The 24,232-nt window shown below is 38.4% G+C and overlaps 1 pseudogene; it reads left to right on the top strand.

The window, feature by feature from the left end:
• Window positions 1-1,751: 1,751 nt before the first annotated feature.
• Window positions 1,752-2,282, top strand: LOC121032692 (prefoldin subunit 5-like; annotated as a pseudogene).
• The last annotated feature ends 21,950 nt before the right edge of the window (window positions 2,283-24,232 follow it).

Genomic DNA, 24,232 nt, shown 5'->3' on the forward strand with positions numbered 1-24,232 from the left:
GCCTGTTTCAGATTCTGTGTCTCCCTTTCTCTCTGCCCCTCTCCCACTCACACTTTCTTAAAAAAAAAAAAAAAATATATATATATATATATATATATATTTAAAAAGTCGTAAGGTCTTTCTAAAATTGAGAAAAAAAAAACATTGATGCAAAGATCCAAGAATCTCAGCAAATTCTAAGCAGAATTAAAAACAAAAAAAAAACACAAAACATCTTGATAGATAGTCAAACTGCTGGTAACTGAAGACAGCAGTTACTAAAATCAGCCAGAAAGAGACTACATAGAAAGTTCCAGTTCAGTTGTGTCAGGAGTTGTCCCGGGTTCGGGTTCCACTGTTGCTATTGTTTTGTTCAATGCCATTCCGGATGCTGTTCTCACCTATGCTGAGAGCAGGGCTTGGTGCACAGGGTTTTCCGGCTCCCTCTGCCCTCGGGGTGCCCTGCACCTCTGGACCTCAGAGGGTACTCTCGCTCCATCCTCAGTGGGAGCACTTTCACTTTCCTCAGGACCAGTTTTGCTATGGGGTCATGCTGGGCTGGCCCTTGCCCAGGTCGGCCTCCACTGTAGGCAGGCCCTGTGTATCTGGCCTTTGGGGATGAGGCTTTCTGAGGTCATCACAGACACGGATCTGTGATTTGTCTCGGGCGGGAAGGTGTTTCCTGCTCCTTCTCCAGGGATGGCTAGCCCCTGCTTGAATCCTGCAGAATCCTGCATCCATAATGGGCTTCCTGTCTCCCTCTCAGGTACAGGTGTTCTCTAGACACAACTGACTTTTGCCTTTATCCTGAGTTAAGAGGGCTTTCTTGCCCTCAATCAAAAACAGAGGGATTTCTGCTTCTATTCTTTTCTCAGAATTAATTAATTTTTAAGTGGCCCTGGGTGTTGAGCGATTGCTGCACATGCACCTAGTTTTAGGGTTTTTGCTTCATAGCAGAGAAGGATGAAGGCTGTCTGGCAGGGCTGTATGTCTGTGCCCCGGCAGCGGCCGCCTCCTGCACCCCCGAAGGGGTCTCGTCTCCCACCACATCCTTGACCTCTCTCATGATCACCTATTGGGGAGCAATGCAAAAGGCTTCTACATGAACATAAACCCCTCCTTGGGTCTGCGGATTTTAGTTATTCTAACCTGTTGCTAGCCCACATTTGCTCTTTAATAATGTGTTACGATTCCAGCCAGTTCTTTCTTGTTTGTATGGCCTCCACATCTTCTATTGGCTAAAATAAAACAGTTCCTGTGTCCCGTTGCTCACAAAAGGGGATTATCTCTTTCTGGAATACAGTTTACTTGACTCATGACTTTAACTCTCTGCTGAGCGCAATAGAAAGCTATGATTTTGTAAATAATCTGCTTTTTTTTTTTTTTTTTGTCATTGTTGGTTCGGAAATGACACTTTCTTGAAGGTTCCTGCGTCCCGAGCAGAAGCAGAACTCAGGGGTATTTGTATATATTTACTTAATCTAGAGTAAGGAGCAGTCTGTTGAGATGTGGTGCATTCAGGGTGTATAAATTCCCCTTGTCACTGCTCATACCCACTGGGTCTTGCTAGATTGGAGCAAGCATTTTATAACAGAAGGAGGGATGTTCGTGAACTTGGTCTAAATTTTATTTGTAATGTTAAGAGCTGGAATACTTGTCATTCCCACATATGTGGCCTGAATTAGATGAGCAAGCATATAATTTATTAAGCATTACTGCATAGAAATATTATCTCCTATTATTAAGTGCTTATATTAATGCTTTTTAAAAAAATGTGTATCCTTCCCAACGTGACCGAGTCAGTTAACATCACCAAACTGAACCTGCCGCAGCTAGAGATACTCGAGAACCAGCTGGAGTTCTTGTTCATGAATACAAGGGAAAAGAATGGAATTACTTGTCCCAGTGAAGAGTTCTGTGTATGTCCCTGGGAAGCTACATGATGTGGAACATGTCCTCATCAATGTGGGAACAGGTTACTATATAGAAAAGACAGCTGAGGATGCCAAGGGCTTTTTCAAGAGGAAGATGGACTTCCTCACCAAGCAAATGGAGAAAATGCAGCCCGCTCTGCAGGAGAAGCATGCCACGAATCAGGCTGCCATGGAGATGATGAGCCAGAAGCATCAGCAGCTCACAGCCTTGGGGGGCGACTCAGGCTACTGTCTGAGAGCTTGTTTCAGAAATGGAACAGAGGGACCCTGCCTAAGGAGGTTAGGACTTTGTGGGCATGGCTTCTTGGGGCCAAGGAGGAGAAGGATCTAGCGTTTAATGCTAATGAATGTACCAGCTGGGTAGAAAACAATATCAATGTTTATTCATTTTATTTTCGAGAGAAAGAGCGAGAGTAGGGGAGGAGCAGAGAGGGAGAGAATCCCAAGCAGGCCCCGCGCTGTCAGAGCAGAGCCCTATGTTCGGTTCAAACTCAAGAATTGTGAGACCTGAGCCGAAACCAAGAGTCCGACGCTTAATCAACTGAGCCACCCAGGCACCTCTATTAATGCTTATTTTAAAAGTGATATGAAATCATGGAATACAAAAACAAAGAATGCCTTACTCTTCTGACTCCATTCACTCTGGTTCTTAAATTACAGCTGCCATGTTGGGCTTCATGCCCAGACCTTCACCCCTGCCCCCACCTACATAAACACACATGAATAAGCCTTGCCCTTCTGTTTTTGGGGTGTGGCAGTCTCTGGGAAGTTAAAAATGATTGAATTAATATTGACCATCTCAGACAGAAGGACTGCTTGCCCAGTTTTCTGCTCAGTGTAGATATTTCTTTCTTTCAAACTGGATCCATGATAGTAGGGATAAAAAGCTAAATCATATTACTACCTCTCTTTCAAGGAAGAAGAAAATGGCTTACAGCAAACATTTAATAATGAATGAATGATAACTTCTGATTATGATTGTTCATTGGGATCCACACATCTTGTGATTAATGAATCTCTTCTCCAGCCCCAGATGTTGTTAATAGCTAATTGCCACTCTTAGATTAATGTTCATCTCTTCTCCATTTCTTAATTGTTTTTTTTTTTTTAGTGGGGAATTGAGAGAAGCTGCATTAGAGACCATTATCTAGATAAATTTTTATCTAAAAATTCTATATTTTATTCTGATTTTTGGACCTGATTCAAGTGGTTTTTATTTAGCTTTGTGAATTCCTGTCATCTGCGGCCACATAGTGCGCTTCTGTAATTTACGAAATGCGTGGTAATAGGGAAGTCATTTAACTGCTTCTTTTAAAATTAACATGACAGGGGCGTCTGGGTGGCTCAGTTGGTTGAACGTCCCACTTCGGCTCAGGTCATGATTTCACAGTTTGTGGGTTCGAGCCCCACGTCGGGCTGTGTGCTGACAGCTCAGAGCCTGGAGCCTGCTTCAGGTTCTGTGTCTCCCTCTCTCTGCCCCTCCCCCCACTCATGCTCTGTCTTTCTCTCAAAAAATAAATAAGCATTAAAAAATAATTTAAAGTTAATGTGATAAGAATACTTTTCTTATCTACCTTATCAGGATCAAATGAGATTACAGATGTAAGAGTTTTTGCTCATTCCTGAACTACATATGGAACCATTACGTGTCCAACTTCCTCTCTAAATTGTGGGCTCTTTGTGGACTGGGTTAGGGATTGAATTCTTTCTATGCTTGGGGTTTAGCACATAGTAGGTGCCATATAATTGTTGATAAAATAAGTTAACATAATTGTCATGTAAGGATAATCGTCGTAACAAGTAGAATGTACATAAAGTGGTTTGTAACTCATTTTTAATTTCTTACAAACTTAATATAAAACCATGCATGTAGTGAAAATTCTGTACATGGATAATAATTGTATCAATCATTATACTACAAACGTATATAATTTATCATCTGTATAAATCATATATAAGTATCTGTTATGTATGAATATTTATAAAAACAATAACATTTGTCATTATGCTATTGTTATCCTGATGCTATAATACCTAGGAAAGGCTCGCTGCAGAATAATTACTTTTTAAATGTTTTGATTCCTTTTCCTTTCCTTCACGTACTTGTAATAAGTGAGAATTTTATGCAATTCATACTCTATTTAGAAAGAATGATGCATTCTTCAAACTTCAGATGTTAAATAATTTTTATCATGTTTAATTAGTAAATTCAAATAATACAGAAGTATTATTAGGCCATGAGTATATTAAGTAAGCTTAGTAGTAGTTTAACCTAAACATAAAATAATGCAACATTTGACCTAAAGCATTTTAAAAATCAACTAAGCCAAGGAAGCAAGAGTAAAATAGGAATTTTTTTTAACACTTTTACTAATCCTTCATGTTTTAACTTATATTTAATATCCTCAGATATTAAAAATTTAAAGGGCATCTGGACAAGCCTAGCTCATTCTTCTAGGTATTTTCACAGTATACCCTTCCCCTTATAGTGAAAGTACTGGTTTTTCTTCTCCTTTCTTCATTAAAGTGGAAGTTTTATAAGGGAAGTGACCATTTTGGCTTTATTCCTCTTTGGTTTTTCAAACCTTTGAATAGAACCTGAAACACAGTAGGCCAGCTCAATGCATCTATTCAACAAGTATTTCATGATTTTAAATGGAATTAGATTTACATTTTTCCTTGCAAATAGCACCCATATTATGATGCTATTCTATCCTGATGCCAAAAATTCTCATTCTTAATTCTAAGGTCATGCTACTAAAGCTAATTTCTTATAATGAACTTCTTCCCAGTGAGATCTGTCAACAAGAATTCACTGGTGTCAATAATTTCAGGTATTCCAGCTCTTTGACAAATCTATTTATTGCTGGAAAACTGCCATACTTTTTTTTTATTTCAAGTTTTTATTTAAATTCTAGTTAGTTAGGGGCACCTGGGTGACTTAGTCCGGTAAGTGTCCGGCTTTGGCTCAGGTCATGATCTCACGGTTTGTGGGTTTGTGAGTTCGAGCCCCGCATCGGGCTCTGCGCTGACGTGCTAAGAGCTTGGAGCCTGCTTCGGATTCTAGGTCTCCGTCTCTCTCTGCCCCTCCCCCACTTGTGTTCTGTGCCTCTCTCTATCAAAAATAAGTAAAATGTAAAAAAAACAACAACAACAAAAAAAAACACCCATCACCCTTCTAGCTCATCCCCCACCCACCTCCCTCCATCAACCCTTAGTTTGTTCTCTATAATTAAAAGTATTTTATGGTTTGCTTCCCTCTTTTTTTCCCTTCCCCTGTGTTCATCTGTTTTGTTTCTTAAATTCCACATATGAGTGAAATCATACTTTTAAAAGCTTGTAACACTTTTGGTTTGGGGAAGCAGATGATCGAGGAAGAGTTACTATCCACAAAAGATTTGAGTCAACTGATCATGATATGATGATTGAAAACTAAGATTAATAGTAATATTAATAGTATTTTGTTTATTATGGAAATAAACAAATTTCATAGGAACTTTGTTTTAAAATGAACCAAAAAATAGTAACCCACATCCAGAGATGAAAGTAGAAATACAAAAGAAATACACACCTAAATTTATCCTTCTCTTTAAATTTTTCACATGTTCTCATAAACTTGGTAGATTTTTGCTGCTGGGCCCCCAAATGTTGTAATTATAGTACAATTCTAGTATCAGTAAAATTCTTTACATTACTATGTTTCGTATCACTTGAAAAAATTAAAGATTTTTAATTATTAAACATTTATTATTGCATATTATTTTGTCCTTTATTATACAGAAAAGCAAAGTATTTACAAATATACGCATGTGTATGTGATATTTATTTTTATTTCTAAAAATTTTGTTGAGATAAACACAAGATGGTACATGTAAAATCCATTGTCAATTTACTCATATTTTTATTAATTTTGCCCATAAGCGTAAATAACATAATAATTATGAATAAAGGAGCTCCAGATAAGATAATGGCACATTTGCTCTGAAAGCAGATTGTATTTTGCTATGAAAACATGACAACAGTATGGTTCTAATTACCTCCTATATTTTGGAGAGTGGCAGCCGGCCAATGAACTGCATTTTTTTCTCCTAAAAGGATATAATCAAATAAATGGTAGATGAAGCTTTTGTTGACTCTTGGATATGTAAATTAAGCATACTATTTAACAAGTTATTTTGTCATCCTGATGAGTGGAAACATTGATTTGCAAGACTAATTATACTCACTATTTTTAGAATAAGCAAAGGGCTTTGCATTATGTAGTTTTTTGCAGAGCATCAGAATTAGACAGGTTCCCTGCAGGTCAGGCCCTCTCAGAAGATGCCCAGGATTTTTACATAAAATTTATCTTAGTGGAGGAGGTGAGGTTTATAATTCAGTAATTCACTGTGGAGCCATTTCACATTTTGAAGTCAATTAGAACTGGCTGCTTGGACACAGCTTCCCAAATGTCAATGAAGGTCTTCACCTGCAAATAGGCCACTAATTACTAATATATCTTTAATGGTAAAATAAGTCCAGACCTTTATTAGTCCTCAGAAAAACATGTACCTCCACCATAAAAATATTATTTTTTGTTGATCCAGTAAAACATCTTGTAAGTTGGTTGAGATTCATTGAACAAATCTGTTTTATGCCATAGGGGTTCAAAGAGAGTCCCAAGAGAGGAGCTGGCATTTAGATTTTGGAGTCACCCAAAGAAATATAGAAGTAACAATCCTTTCTGAGGAAAGAAGTATGTTAACTAGATATAAAACAGAATTATTTTTAGGTTTCTGGCTTTCAACTACAAGGAAACTCAAGAATTTGATGGAGCATGGGAATAAATCACCTAGACTAAAATTTTTGAAAAACTCTTTCCCCTTAAGCACATTTAGAGTGGAAATCTGTGAATTGGAATTTAGAGTCAAAAATAAGTGGGAAATACCTTTCAATTTGTTTGTGTCATCCTCAGTTTCTTTCATCAATGTTTTATAGTTTTTAGAGTATGGGCCTTTCACCTCCTTAGTTAAGTTCATTCCTCGGCATTTTATTATTTTTGGTGCAATTGTTACTTTAGTATTAGTTTATAGAAATGCTACCAATTTCTGGGAATTCATTTTATCTCCTACATTACTGAATTCATCAGTATGAAATTCAGTATGAAAAACTGAATTCTAACAGGTTTTTGGTAGAGTCTTTAGGGTTTTCTACAGAGAGTATCATGTCATCTGCATTGAAAGATGAGTAGATAAGGAACACAATGGAATATATGTATATACAATGCATACACACACACACACACACACACACACACACAGAATATTACACAGCCACAAGAAGGACAGAATCTTGCCATTTGCAACAACACAGATGGACCAAAAGGATATTATGCTAAGTGAAATATGTCAGACAAAGACAAATGCCATATGATTTCACTCATCTGTGAAATCTAAAAACCAAAACAAATGAAAAAACAAACAAAAAGCAGAATCAGATCTAAAAATACAGAGAACAAACTGATGGTTGCCATGAGGAAGAGGGTAGGGGATGGGCAAAGTGGGTGAAGGGGAGTGGGAGATACAAGCTTACAGTTACGGGATAAATAAGTCATGGGAATAAAAGCCACAGTGCAGGGAATATCGTCAATGATACTGTAATAGTGCATGGTGACAGTTGGTAGCTCACACTTGTGGTAGGCATAGCATAACATATAGAGAAGTTGAATCAGTAGGTTGTGCACCTGAAAATAATGTAACATTGTGTGTCAGCTATACTCAAATTTTAAAAAGCTACTGAAAAACATAAGTGGAAAATACATATAACTGGAAAATTTGTGTTCACCTCTCACATTTGTGGGTGTCAGGGCATGCTGGGAGCACTACATTTATTAACAGAAAATAGAGTCTCCTTTCAGTGTTCCTCACTCAGAAATTTGCCCAAGAAATATCTTTTCATCTTTTTTAATTTATTTTTTTATTTTAGAGAGAGAGGATGTGTGAGTGGGGGAGAGGGGCTGAGGGAGAGAGAGAGAATCTTAAGCAGGCTCCACGATCAGTGTGAAGCCCAACATGGAGCTTGATCCCATAATCCTGGGATCATGATCTGAGCCCACGTCAAGAGTCCAATGCTCAACCGACCAAGCCCTCCAGGCATCCCAAGAAATATCTTTTTGATTTATGAAGAGAAAGTTGGATTATTCTCCTAAGGTTAATTCCCTTAGGGTAGAGGCGATCACAATGCTATTCACCTGAACTGTCTTCCTGGGAAATCAACATGCCTCTACTACAGGTGACTTAGTCCCTCTGGAGAAGTCAAATCAAGGAAGAAATGTATAGCCACATCAGCACACGCACAGGTCTTTCAAGACTCAGTGACAAGCCCACTCTGGAGTTGACAGTAATGTTATTGCTAGTGTCAGTGGATATACTTGCTAGATCCAAAGTTGTACTGTCTATATTAAGCTATAACTGTAAATCTTCGTCCTCAAACTCCTTATTCAGTCTTGGGGTATACCAGGACAGTCAGCCATCAAATTAGAAGTCACATTTGGAAAAGTAAAACTGGTTTAGCAGCATCTGTATCATTGTTTTATTTTTTCCATCCTCGGCACTAAAGATGTATTTTACCTGTACATTTCAAAAGATGAATTAAACATGCCTGACTTACACGTTACATAACTACATGGAGAGGTGAAATAGCACTCGTAGAAAGTAAATTTCATGAGCCACACACTTCACTGGGACCTAGGACCTCCATACAAATGATTGTCTTTAATCCTCACAGCAATCCTGTGAGATTGGAATGATTGTACTTGCTTTTAACCAAAGGAGGGGAGGGTTACAGATGTCAGTGACTCACTTGACAGAACACTCCGCTACTACCCTGCAGAGGTGGAATTCACCCCGGATCTTAGGAGTCAAAGTCTGTGCCTACTTTATAATCTGAGCAAAAGATTTTAACTCAAAAACTTCAGTCACCCAGTACAATTATTCATTTGATGCTTGGATTGCCTCTAAATAACTCTTTAAATTAGTCATCAGCTGATGTTTAAAGATTGTTAATAATGAGGAGAACTTTTAAGATCTCTTTTAGCAACTTTCAAATATATAATACAGTATTATTAAGTATAGTCGCCATTCTGTACATCACATCCCCATGACTTAATTATTTATTTTAATTTATTTTAATTAAATCACCATAATATATTATGGTGATTGCTTCACAATATATACAAATATTGAAACCTTATGTTGGACACTTGAAATTCATATAATGTATGACAATTATATCTCAATTTTACAATAATAAGTAAATCAGACATAAACACAAAGTAGATTTGGGACTGAAATTAAGAAAAAAAAAGATTTCTAATAATAAGAAACTGAGGCAGGTTATTCGCTCTGAAATTCTTAGGATTGCCCTGTCCAACATCTTAGAAACTAGCCACAGGTGCTGCTTAAGTTAAAATTAAATGAAACTAAAAATTCAGTTCCTCAAGTCTCACTGACCACATTTCAAGTGCTCAATGGCCTCCTGTGACCGGTGGCTAGCATACCGCACAGCATTTAAATATATAAATGAACTCACACACAGATGCCTAATTACGTTCAAGAGGAACTGCTCTAGTTAGTATCTGAGCACTTAAACCCAGTCTTAGATGCAGTGCGTTGATTAACAAACTTGTGATAACTCTTAAGCACCTCCTAATACCCCTATGGCTTAAAGAGCACAGTTTGAGGATGGCTATTCTAGAGAAATTATCAACATCATTGTAATTGTTATATATAATTATAGAATGTCAGAGGTGGAATGGGTTCCGAGATCATCTCATTCAATCGCCTCATTTTGCCAAAGGGGACAGAGGTGCACAAAGGTGAAGCCATCATCACACTTCAAACTTAATAGCCCACTTGCTTTTCCCCTTTTGCTTATTCTAAATTCCCATTCGCCACACAGAGGGGAGAAAAATAAACTGGGGGTCCTCAAATGAAACCCATAAACTCTAAAAGGACAGAGATCCGCCAAAATTGCATATTTATTTTTGTCATTTATTGTATGTTATCAAAGGAAATGATCCATAGATCCACACAGATTTCATCAAAATCTCAAAGCATTTTTGTGATACTAGAAACCATGAGACTACTGTGACCCTACGAGTATGCATAACGTAAGTTTCTTTACAGAATGATTACACTGCAGGCTTTAAAGGACTTTCCTTGTAGTACGTATTGAGACCCAAAATAATAAGAAATGGGCGGGCATCAGAATTAATTCATTAAGCCGTTCACCCTTGCAGGAAACTCGTAACTGAACTGGAAACATCACATTAAATTAAAATAAACATTTGCATATTTGATAAAGAGACTAGACGTTTTGTCATAAACACTATAGAGTAGATGCAGTTGGGAACAACTCTCACAGTTGGAGAAATAAAACAGATTCATTTCACTTGCTTAATATAAAAGCAATAAGAGGGCTGCCTGACTGGCTCAGTCAGTTGAGCATCTGACTTCGACTCAGGTCACGATCTCCCAGTTTGTGAGTTCAAGCCCCGTGTTGGGCTCTGTGCTGACAGCTCAGAGCCTGGAGCCTGATTTGGATTCTGTGTCTCCCTCTCTCCTGCCCCACCCCCACTTGCACTCTGTCTCTCTCTCTCTCAAAAATGAATAAGTGTTAAAAAAAAATTAAAAGCAATAAGAGAACTGGAAATCCTAAAGCAATTCTTGACAATGATCAGAAATATTCTTGCCTTTTTATTCTGCTTTTGAGGACAGATAGAGCCCAGACAACAAAGAATGTTGTGTGAAAAATATGTAAAATAACTTTCTTTTTCATCCCCATTATTGTGGATATGCAGTAATTCTTTTCATGTTTTTCAAGCTCAATTGTTCATAATTTGTTATTTTGATTTTTGTAATATTTTGAAATATTGATACAACAAAAAATATTATGCCAACTATGAAATGTTTCATTATTTCTAATGCCAGTTAGATCCTGTGCATCTATTTATTATCAAAAGATTGAAACCTGTTTAATGATTGCTGGATTTTTTTTTCAGCGCTTTAGATAATTACCATTTAAAAAAAATTTTTTTTTCAACGTTTTTATTTATTTTTGGGACAGAGAGAGACAGAGCATGAATGGGGGAGGGGCAGAGAGAGAGGGAGACACAGAATCGGAAACAGGCTCCAGGCTCTGAGCCATCAGCCCAGAGCCTGACGCGGGGCTCGAACTCCCGGACCGCAAGATCGTGACCTGGCTGAAGTCGGACGCTTAACCGACTGCGCCACCCAGGCGCCCCTAGATAATTACCATTTTTGAGCTATTCTCCTGCAGGAAATTAAATGCTATTTACAATGCATTTGTATTTTTTTTTCTTGTAAAATGCTGCTTCGAAATAACTTCTTATTATGTGAATGGTCTTGAAAAACGGTAAAGCAGCCAAAGCACAGAAAGGGACATCTCTGACCTGATGTCTTCTATAAAACCTTCTGTCTAACGATGCAGTGCAATTGGAAAACCCATAATAAGTACATCGGTTTTCCAGGATACATGCCTCACAGCCCAAGAGAAAAATGTTGCCAAATGCTCAGCATCCCAAAGTGTTGATGCACTGCTTCCCTTGGCACGATGCTGTGAAATGGCTTTCTCCCCCCTCCCCCCCCCCCACACACAAAGCAACACAACTATCAAATTTCATTGAGACCTAGAGGAGAGAAGATAGGTCTACACAGGATGATTATTGCATGTTGAGTGAAGCAGAGGACTGGCTTTTTATTAGCTTGATGGAACTGGGGACCAATCCTCTGTGTTGCTGATCAGCAGCACAAGAATTACACATTGGGCATTTTATCCATCCAAATGTCTAATTAGCGATTTATGCAATCTGATCATACAGAAGAGATGTGTGTGTGTGTGTGTGTGTGTATACATGTATGTGAATGTGCGTGTTCACACAATCTACACTTTGCTTGTATATTGCAAACAAAATTGCTGTATCTGGCTTCGGTGTCAGAGTAATGCTGGCCTCATAAAATGAAGTTCTCAGATTTTTTGCTCCATTTCAGTTTGGGAATCTCTCAGCTGTATTCTTGGGCTCCCATAATGGTATTCTTGTCCATGAACGGTTGTTAAAATTGATGTTTCTATGGGCGGTGTGAGGACTGGAAGCTTCTATTCCATCATCTTGCTCTCGATTTACAACTTTTAAAATTTAGATCCGTTATATGTGGTCCTCCGTTGTATGCTTACCCCAGATATTGTAAGTGGTACAGATAGGTATCAGCCTGTGAGAGAGAATGATCAGACCTTATCACTATGGGGGCTCCTGGCTGGCTCAGTCAGTAACGCATACGAGTCTTGGTCTTGAGGTCATGAATTCAAGTTCTGCTCCGGGCGTGGAGCCTACTTAAAAAAAAAAAAAAAAAAAAAAGAACTCATCACTATGAAAATAATCACACATCTCTCAAAACTATTTAATCACAATTTATTTCTAAACCAGTTTTTAAAAATAAGAATGTAATTATTCATTTTTAATATAAAAAGAATGCCTACATATTTAAGGATATATAAAATATAGTAATTAAATATGGAGAAAAATTAATACCTAAAGATAACAGCTATGTATCTTTTGTTGAATTTTCTTCTTAGATTTTCCTATTGGTATTTTAACATCATTGCAAACCTACTGCATTATATGATAAAATATACAATTTGGATTCTATTTTAAAGTTTTTATATAGGGGTGCCTGGGTGGCTCAGTCGGTTAAGCATCCGACTTCAGCTCAGATCATGATCTCACAGTGTGTGGGTTCAAGCCCCAGGTCAGGCTCTGTGCTGACAGCTCGAAGCCTGGAGACTGCTTCAGATTCTGTGTCTCCCTCTCTCTTTGCCCTTCCCCTACTCCCATACACTCTCTTTTTCTCTCTCAAAAATAAAATAAACATTAAACAATATTTTTACAAATAAAATTTGTATATAATGGGGCACCTGGGTGGCTCAGTTGGTTAAGCATCTACCTTTGGCCCAGGTCATGATCTCACCGTTCATGGGTTAGAGTCCCGCGTAGGGTTCTGTGCTGACAACTCAGATCCTGGAGCCTGCTTTGGATTCTGTGTCTCCCTCCTCTCTGCCTCTCCCTTGTTTGCACTTTGTCTCTGTCTCTTTCCAAAATAAATAAATATTAAAAATTGTTTAATAATATAAAATAAAATTTTTATATAATAAACATTATCATATTAACACATTTTCTTCATGAATATTAATATGCTTGATGTGCCATTCTCTACATATCATTATTTAGTCACAATACAGAAGCTACCTAAAGTTAAGGCACAAATAAATATTGATAAAAACATGTCTCAAGACCCCACGCATAGCCCTTAGCCTTACTATCATAGTATCTGTCATGTACTGGGAGGTTGGGTCCCACATCTCTTTGTCTGGGGGCATTCTCCAGTGTCCAGAACCTACTCAACTATTTGTTAAGTTGTCCAAAGTGTCATCAGCACGTTAACATGCCGTAGGAACAGTACTCACACATTGACTGGCGGGAGTTGGTGATAAATACCACTGTTCCCTTGCCCTTTATCTACTCTTCCCAGCTCATGGTCTACTCCGCTTCCAGAGTCCCCAGTGGCAGCTGGTGTAGAATATTGTCTTCACTGGCTCCTTCCTCTTCCCTGACTCTCTTATTCTCTTACCAGCATTTCTGGGGGCTACCTCCCAAATATGTAGTGTGCGCTAAAGGACTAAGTTTTGTTTCAGCCTATCATGAGGGTGACTAGACAATCTACAACCCCCATGTCCTAATCTTTACAGCACTGACCCAAGAATTAGGCCTGTGAAATTTTTAAGGAAAATGTTCTCAGGTTCCTCGCTGGCTAAAGACAATGAACAGAATGCTAGGTTTTAGAATGTTTATTGCATGATACTCTCACAGTGATTTCAGATATGAACCAAGGCTATCAAATGAAGTTTTGAATCTATTGTCATTTGAGGACCAGCCAACTTGATAAGTGCCAATTAAAATGAGGGGGAAAAAGGGGCGCCTGGGTGGCTCAGTCGGTTAAGCATCTGACTCTTGGTTTCAGCTCAGGTCTTGATCTCACAGTTTGTGAGATCAAGCCCGGCTTGGGGCTCTAGAGTTATCTGCTACCAGCCTGGGGCCTGCTTTGGATTCTCTCTCTCCCTCTCTTTCTGCCCCTCCCTGCTCTCTCTCTCTCAAAATAAATAAATAAACTTCTTTACAAATGAGGGAAAAAAACATCTTTATAGTTTGATAAATGAAATGACATCTGATTTTAAAAACTCCTTCACTAGTAAAGAGATTAAGCATTGTACTCTGCATATTTGAGGCCTACCTAAACTTCCTGCTTCTTAACTACTTATATTTGGGGTACTAGAATGGGGGGAGGCAGAAAAATGAAAGAGGAAGCTTTGAGGTCAGGCCTGGCACTGACTGGGGAGGGCTCTGTCATCTTGTCTTGGGGACTTAAGGCAGTCAACCTCTATAAATCATCATATACATTCTGAAAACTCTAGTACCAATATCAAACTAAACAGTAAAATTAGGAGAATGGAGGGGCGCCTGGGTGGCTCAGTCGGTTGAGCGTCCTACTTCAGCTCAGGTCACGATCTCACAGTCCGTGGGTTCGAGCCCCCATCGGGCTCTGGGTTGATGGCTCAGAGCCTGGAGCACACTTCTGATTCTGTGTCTCCCTCTCTCTCTCTGCCCCTCCCCCGTTCATGCTCTGTCTCTCTCTGTCTCAAAAATAAATAAACGTTAAAAAAATTTAAAAAAAAATTAGAAGAATGGATATAAATCACTGAGCTTAGCAGCATATGATAAACATTCAGAAAATGGTAGGTATGGTCAATTTATACCCCTCAGGTATTTAACACTGTTTTTTGAAAGACTATCTTTCACTTACTAGATGATGAGTTTGTGTAAAACTACTAACCTTCGATCTCCTTTACTATAAATGTTTATCAAACATGAACTTTAGTTTTATACAGAATATTTATATATATGTAGCTAACTTTACTTGTTTTATCCTTTCATCTGGTATTTTAACCTTAAAAAATTTTGTATCTCTCTCTGAGGTTTGCTATTTAATTTTTTTAATTATAAATGATACATTTTGAACTCCTATGCTCTCCTAAAGTCTTTACCTCATTTTGGAGGAAAAACAAATAAATCATCCTGTTAGCTTCTCTTTATGTATCTTAGGGAATATTTTTATTTATAAATATTGCCTTTTTGTGCTTGAAAGTTTATAGGAAACATAAACTTCTCTGCTCTACAAATCTATAAACCTCCTTATCAACTGGTTCCATCTTGGTTTTGAACTTTGCTTTTCCTTAAGCCTTTCTCCAGGCAGATTAGTCTCATCTCTGGTCCTCTGCAGTTATTCTCCACCCATTCCAAATCTTTGTTTGCTCTATATGCCCTCATGGGTCGCCAAATCCAAAGCTGGGTTTATCTCAACCTCTTGCATATAATAATTTGCTTCAATGAAAAGGTTATTGACAGGGCCAGTCAATAGTAGTCCTTTTATTAATGCCTTTGTCACTCAAGGAGAATTCCAGTTGGCAAAACTCCATGGTAGCCCCCAAGATTGTCACTGCCTGCATAGTCCCCTCCTCTTGGGTTCAGACAGAGTCTGCAAATCTGACGAGACACCACTCCCTTGATTATGGTATGTTCTAGGGCCAAAGAGATTTTGCAGATGGAATTGAGGTCCCTCATCAGTTGGCTTTGAGTTAATCAAAACAGATTATCTTGGGTAGGACCTAATCAAATGGGTCCTAAAAAACAGAAGACATGGCAGCAGACACACTCTTGGGCCTGGAAGAAAGCACAGCCTTGTGAACTGTGTCTGCAGGGTTCCACAGGGCCTGCCTCAGGTCTGATCCGGTTGGGGCTCTGCTCACATCCATTGAGAAAACACAGACCTGAGTTCTGCACCACAAGGAACTGGATTCTGTAAACAACATTCTTATATTCTGACTCCTACAAAATTTTACAATTATTTTCTAGGCCTCATTTTTGCCCCGTTGAACTTACAGAGATGTGCTCAATCTCATGCCTTGTACAGATTTTATCCCTTCCCACTGTGAACGTAAGGCAGTCATTTGGGACATGAATGTACTTTGGAGTTAAAACATACCCATCAAATTGTAAATGATTTGTGGTCAGCTTACTAGTTTCAAATCATGGTTTGATAAAACTAGGTAGCTAATAATAATAGTGATGAAAATAATACTGACAATAGTAATGGCATAATAGCAAACAAATATTTCACATTTAAGTATGTACACATTTTTATTTAAGCCTCACTTTTTTAATTTATCCTCGTTTAATGGATGAGGAAATATCCTTAGGAAAATTGAGTGACTTGGTGAATTTCACAGTCACTAAGTGGTGGAATCCAGTGTTAGATCAAGGTTGCCTATCGCCAGAGACTGGCTTTGGATCGATGCCCCCACAATTTTGTGATTTCTTTTAAAGGATGGGTCTTTTTTTTAAAGGGTGAAACCAGAAAGATTATTGCATTGGGGAATGTATACAGTGTAATTCATCCAAGAACAACCAAATTCAACATTCTTAAGTATTTGAGAACATAATGCCTTAAGATTCAGCCAAACTCAAATACTTATCAACCAGTTACCTAAGTCCTTTGCAGATACCAAGCTATAACCACAAGAAATCCCAGTTCACAATGAAATTTGATTGAACTACTACTGCTGTTAAATAGAGGTTCTACAGATCAGTATCACTCAGAAAATTAAAATCAAGATCATTATACAAATTAGCGAGGTGGATCTTAGGAGATGAAGTGACTTGCTCAAGGTTACCTGAGTCTCTTTCCCAATTACACTTGTTTCAAGAAACAAGAAACATCACAGGAGCTATGGAAATGAAGGCATGACATTCAAAGTTAGCTCAGGTCCCAGGATCACCTGTAGGTGCTTTTCTTGAAGATAGAATGTATGTTTTTTTTCTCTACCCTTTGGAAAATTATGAGAAGTTGTAAAAACCAGGCTCACATAGGCATCAGACAGACCATAACCAGGAGAAGTTGTGTAAAACCAGAAGAGTTAACAACAGAAAATGGGGACAAACCAAAAAATATTAGTTTCAAGACCACAGAATGCAGTACAATAGTGAGACAAGATAAAGGGCTAAATCAAAAAGTCTGAGGTTGGGTTGGTATTAAATGAATATAAAGGCCTAGTTAAAACAGGGATAACTCTTTGATAGGTCATGTGGTGTGGTACCTCTGCTTTCTAGATCTGAACTCCCCTGGACATGGGGTAGTTTGGGGATAATTGATAAAATTATTGTTTGTTAAGAAATAGGAAATAGAGGGGCGCCTGGGTGGCGCAGTCGGTTAAGCGTCCGACTTCAGCCAGGTCACGATCTCGCAGTCCGTGAGTTCGAGCCCCGCGTCGGGCTCTGGGCTGATGGCTCAGAGCCTGGAGACTGTTTCCGATTCTGTGTCTCCCTCTCTCTCTGCCCCTCCCCCGTTCATGCTCTGTCTCTCTCTGTCCCAAAAATAAATAAACGTTGAAAAAAAAAATTAAAAAAAAAAAAAGAAATAGGAAATAGACTATTTCACCCCATAAGCTCCTAGATCTACAAATGTTGAATTTCAAACTTAGCCACATATTCATTACTGCCTATATTGTCATTACTTCTGTGATTGTCTATAGGTATCCAGAAAGTCTCTTATATTCTAATACTCTTAGTGTCTTGGGATTTTCTTACAAATTCCAGATACTTCCATGATAATATATCAGATACCATAGCTTCTGCTATATGCACTTTACAAGATACCCACGTCTATGCACAATTTCTCTCCATTCTCCCTGGAAATCCATCAGAAAATAACCAGCAAGGACATGTGGTCTACAAACCACTTCTAATATACCCATCCACTGTATCTTTTTGCATGCTTTTTGATGGGTATGCATAAAGTGCAATATTATGAATGTCTGTTCAATAAGTCATGTATTGACTACAAGTCAAAGCAAGCAAGTGCTAAATCCATCCCAATATTTTTTCTGCTCAGATCAATGGGCATTGGCCATTTAAAACAGGAATCAATAATAGTGACAGATTTCAATGCTATTGCTAGGAATTTATATTAATACAAACAGCATCCACATTATACTTGACCCTGTGACATGGAAGACAGAAAATCAATACCCTTATATCCTTGCTTGGATTAAATTCTCTTCTTGGAATATGCTAATTAAAGTCAACCATAGTGCTAACATTTTCTGCATAATTAAGATAACTTCATAAAAGGCAAAACAAATTATAACATAGCAAGCACTTTTGTTGGAAAATTAGTACCAAATTAAATAACACTCAAAAAAGCCAATGGCAATAACATCCCTGATCACAAAAATTACTGATTATAACCCAAAAAGCCAAAACTTTATGTCAAGTTGTTCTCTTTGTGTTGCTGTTATCTATTAATAATGAAGTGGTGTAAGTGTGTGGATGTGTGTGTGTGTGTGTGTGTGTGTGTATTTAAAGCACACAAGCTCAAAATGTGGAAGACTGTGAGGTGTTTTTGTACCTGGATAATATGTAGGTAGAAAAGCTATTTAAAGCAATACAATGCATTATTTAATGTCAGTACAGCTTTCAATGTGACTCAAACTTAATGATTTTTTGAGGGGAGAAATAAATGGGTTGAGCTCCATCAGATGTCTACTCAATTTCACACTGCAGATAGTGTTTTAAAAGAAAATTTACTATGAAAGTTGGAAAAGTAATTACTCTTCAACCACAGAGCTATTGTCTTTTAAAAGATGCGTGTATAATTTGGCCTTGGCCTCAGAAAAGAGCAGTCACAATGTTCAGAAAAAGATCTACTAGTACAGAAATATCTAGATCTAGAAGAAATGGGAAAAACAGATGTGTAAGATATACTGAATGAAGTACAAAATATCATCCCAGAGTGATTTAAGAAACCCAAGGAACTTACGATGTTACATTAGAAATACAAACAATCCATCCAGTCTTTCTTGGATATTCCCAATTGACTGATGTCCTTGATGGACCTTTTATTATTAAAAAAAATATGCTCACAGACAACCAGACTTTCCCTACCCCCTTTCATTACTGGGCTCCTTCTCTTGCTACTTTGCCAATGAGTTTCCAACCATGAACTCAATCATTTGTTTTCAGGATAGTCCCCTATCTCTCATTAGCATAAGATTTCAAGGATAAGGGCCATCTATTTGCAATATATATGCAACCTCTCATCTTTAATCTCCTTTAAACTCATTATTTCTGTGTATGTGCCACATACTCTGCACTGTTCCAAACACTGGGGAAACAAAAAGAAACCAAACATTTAAGATTCTCATCCAAATTCAGCTCTTTTAGCAAACCTGAATCTCATCTAAATTCAAATCTTTTGTCAAATTTTGCACCAGTTGAGCTGTCTTTATTAGAGCTGACCATTCTTCTCAGAATCTGAGAAGCATTCTTCTTTTACACTGCCATTTCCAAAGTCTACAGTTTTCACTCTCCAAAGACAATTTTTGTGTGTGATTTGAAGCTGCATACGTTTTCCTCTTGTGAATTTCCAGTGACTCAACCTTATTTTTTTTTTTTTTGCTTCCTTCCAAACAGTAATCTGTAGACAAAAGAAATTGATTCTAATGCACTCAGTGAAATAAATGTGTTGATGATCTAACAGGGCCATTCACAATTCTGAACAGTGCAGATAAGAAATGAACAAAATAAACAAGCATCCTTGCCTCAAAAAGCTTACATATTGTTTATTATGTATGTACAGTTTTCTTTGGCATTTGAGTAACTACAATTGCAACAGGATGGTGTGCCTGTGTCTAGAAAATCCCCCATGCTCATTAAGAAAACATTGTCAGCTGCTCACTCTCTCTCTCAAAAAATAAATAACATTAAAAAAAAATTTTAGAAAAGGGAGGGGGCACCTGGGTGGCTCAGTCGGTTAAGCGTCCAACTTCAGGCTCAGGTCATGATCTCGCAGTTCACGAGTTCGAGCCCCGCATCAGGCTCTGTGCTGACAGCTCAGAGCCTGGAGTCTGCTTCAGATTCTGTGTTTCTCTGTCTCTCTGCCCCTCCCCTGCTTATGCTCTGTCTCCCTCTCGCTCGCTCTCTCTCTCTCAAAAATAAACATTAAAAAATATTAAAAAAAGCATCATCAGTATAGACTGGGCCATGCCAGGAAAATACAGTCTATGTGATCACAAAATAACTAAATATAAAAGGTAAAATAAAAATCTTAACCACAACCAAAACCTATAAATGTAATCATGGCGAACTATTTTAAATGCCTTTAAAACTTCAATATTTAACGGCACGTTGTGAGACATGATTAAAAAATGAAGGTGGGAAAATATTAGGATAAGGTAGAAATCTATGCTTAAAATTAAATATGCAAAAAGACGCCGCCATTGGATTCTTCTCTACATATTCTTTATGTGTCTTTCCTCCTGGAGTTTTGGGCACTCCAGTAAGATTTCTCTTATGCTTATCTCTTACAAGACAACTATTTATACTTTGTTCTTAGTGCAATGTTTTTACTGTACCCAAAATTTAAATAAATAGAACCTCTCCTTTTTTGATATTTATAACTACCTTTTCTCATTTTTTTCTTCACCGGTGAGCATTCTGTTCCCTACTAAAAATTGGCTGTGCAACTCTCCAGGACACAACATTAAGCAGGGTCCTTTTCTTTTTTCAGTGATAATTCAGTGTTGATATTTTATCCACTTCCCATTTCTTTCCCTAGAAAATCAAAATCTGTATATTCTGTTATTCCCTCGGCCTATTTCAATTATCCATTGTGTGCATGCCATCTAATATCCTAGGCTTTGGGAAATATAAAATAATGAACATTTTCCTTTTAGGAGTTGATAGCCTAGTGGAGACCATAGTCATAAAGGTATGAATTTATAATAAAATGTAATAAATTTTAATGAGGTAAAGGGTTGAAAGTTGTGGACAAGTGGTTTTAGAGTCAAGATGAAGAATGAAAGAGGTGCTAGCTAACAATATGAGGGCTTCAAAACTATTTCAGTTAGCTCTATTTGAAAGCTTGAGACGGCTGTAAATAGATGCTGTTCACACAAATCTACACAATTAATCCCCCAACCCGTCATTCGACTTGTAAAACGTGAGATGCTTAATATAGAGAAAAATGAATCCAATTTTATCTTTGCCCCAAACCAGTTAAAAAGGAACATTCAGATTGTTATAACACTAGAAATGTTATAACACTAGAATGTTATCATAACACTAGAAAAGCTGGCCATTTTGTATATTTTAAGATGTTCCAGATGTTTCTCGTTAACGTATCTCCTGGAACTGACCATCCAGTCACTCTACTTGGGTTTATCTTGCTGCTTGTGGGCAACCTTCCTCTTTGTAAGCTGTGACAGCGCTATCCTAATTTCCTAATATCTCCCAGAACAATACTATCTTGAAATGCAGCTGACCTTTGAACAAGACAGGATTGGACTGTGCAGGTCCACTTATACATGGATGTTTTCATATATAAATAGTACTGTACTATAAATGTACATAAATGATTTATATACATAAATACATAAATGTACATATGTACATTTGTCACTTATACATATTTATACGTATACATTTATGTATATAAATGATTTCCTTAATAACCTTCTCTTCTCTCTAGCTTACTTTATTGTAAGAACACAGTAGATCAAACATGTGACATATAAAATATGGGTATCGGTAGGGCTTCTGGTCAACAGTAGGCTATTAGTAATTCAGTGTTGGGGATGTCAAAAGTTATACTTGGATTTTCAAATGCATCAGGGGTCAGAGCCCCTAACCCCCACAGTGTTTAAAAGCCAACCAGATGCTGTTTCTATTCTTTCTTTTCATCTCATATCGAACAGGCCAGTCTGCCTGATGGATAAGCTTCAGGCAAATCCATGAGCACTGTTCTTGAGAGCTGCTGTAGAAAGGGCTTCTTGGGTCATAAGCCCTGAGAGAACTTGCCTGGCTTGGTTCAGAGGTGGTATAAATTTGAATGCCACCCACCAACCCCCCAGCACCTGTCAACATCATGGTGATGGCTGGAGTGGAGAACCTTCAGAAAGGGCCTTCTTTCCAGGAGATTCTTTACTTCTGCATGGGAGTAGAAAGTAGTACTTTCTGGTTTGGGAGGTGGTGAGGAAGGTCTGGGGGTTGTTACAGACTTGGGCTGCTACTCCTGGGCTTATCGATTTGTACATTTTACTATCTGTGCCCCCTTTGCCTGAGCTTATGTTTTAGGTTTGAATTTTATGCCCTGGCCCCAATTTTGTAATCATTTTGCCACTGGAATCCACAATATTTGCTTTTTAATTTTTTTTTTTTATTTGAGAGAGAGAGAGAATGAGGGAGGGGCGGGGTGGGGGAGAAAGAGAATCTTAAGCAGGCTCCCCGCCTGTCACCGGGCTTCATCTCAAGACCCTGGGATCATGACCTGATCCCACGAGCCAAAGTCAAGAGTCAGACACTCAACCAACTGAGCTACCCAATATTTGCTTTTTACTGTGTAATACATGGCTATTTAATTGACCCCCACTACCAGAACCTGTCTAGCTCTCACCACCATTCTTTCAGGCTCTTTCTTTAAAGCCCTATGTGTCAAACACCATGCCTTCGCTATTTAGTTCAACATTTTGAATTCTGTACGCAAGGAATGTAAGACGCCCAGGCAAAACCTCGCATTAAATGGATCCAAAGGCAGCCTCAGAGAATGGAAGCTCCCAGGCTTACGTCTCCTGTTCCTGCTCTGTTCCAATTCCTGCTCCACAGACATTCTCTGCCAGAACTCGTCAGGAATTTAGGAATAAATGGAGTCTCTAGTTTTTAACAAGATAGATCCAAATGGCTACCACTTACATGAAGTATGAATAGACTTACCACAACACTTAACGGATACTTGTATCACTCGTGGTGTGTGTGAGTGTGTGTGTGTGTGGTCTTGACCCAGGTTTGACATCAGCTGAGAGATCAGTCAGTTCTCCTTCTTGACCATTACATTCAGTCCACACCCCAACCAACTCCCTTATGGCCCCAGGGCCAGGTACCAGACAGCCAGGGACAGCCCTCATCCCCAGAGCCTACTGATGTTACTCAAATTAGCCAACCCCAAACATGCTCGCCCTGTCTCCACTTTCTTTTCCACCCAAACTACAGTAACAGTGCTTATTCACAGCTCACTTGCCTTCCCTCTGTCTGGTGCCCCAGTTTGGTGGTGTTTGAGTGGTCCCGCGCTGGCATTCTGTGTTCTCCCCAGGGAGCCGGGAGTTATCCGCGTGTAGCACTCTCTCTGGTGGCTGTCTTGAACTTCCACCGGCCTCACCATGCATCGCCACCACAACGCAGGTAAAACGACTGAACATACTGGATTTTTCAGTAATGTTTCATTTGAGAATGGTAAACGGAATGTCAACATGTGTGGGAACAAGTATGGCGAAAGCACAGGTTTCCCTAACTCAGAACAAATACAGGCGTAAGTTTTACAAGAACCTTTTTTACAAGACTATCTGACCGCCTGTGGACCGATAGTGCCACCTGGTGGACAAATTAAATAAATGCAAGCAAGGTTTCTAGGTGAGCGTGCGCGGGTGTGTGTGTGTGTGTGTGTGTGTGTGTGTGTGTGTGAGTGTAGTAAAGGGATTATAGTGAATTTTCTTGTGTGAAGTCACAGTAAAGCATATTCAATTGAACCTATAAAAAATCAGTTCCTAAGAGCCGTGATATTCAACTTCTTCCCACATATATTTAACAAGGTTTACTAGTAATTAATGCCAGATCCCTCATCTGTCATTTATGCAGGGTAAACTTAAGCAAATTGCTTAATTTCTCTGAGTCTCAGATAATTTACATCCATAATATCAGTTAATTCTCACAAGAGAACACTGCATGGAGTATATTAATATTCTTTTTTTTTTTTTAATGAGAAATCAAATTCTGTGGCTTGAAACAAATTAGGCCTTCTACAGCAGGTAATCCTCCCAGCTTATCAATCCTTTGAATATGATTCATGCATTACAATTTTGATTAAATGGCACACAAAAACCCACAGTCTCCTGTTTCCTCAGACATTTTTTTTTTTTTAATATTTTTTTCAAAGTTTATTTATTTTTGGGAGAGAGACAGAGCATGAACGGGGGAGGGGCAGAGAGAGAGGGAGACACAGAATTGGAAACAGGCTCCAGGCTCTGAGCCATCAGCCCAGAGCCTGACGCGGGGCTCAAACTCCCGGACCGCGAGATCGTGACCTGGCTGAAGTCGGACGCTT

The sequence above is a fragment of the Herpailurus yagouaroundi genome, unplaced genomic scaffold (genome assembly GCF_014898765.1).
Source record: "Herpailurus yagouaroundi ecotype Mexico unplaced genomic scaffold, PumYag 142, whole genome shotgun sequence".
NCBI classification, from domain to species: Eukaryota; Metazoa; Chordata; class Mammalia; order Carnivora; family Felidae; genus Herpailurus; species Herpailurus yagouaroundi.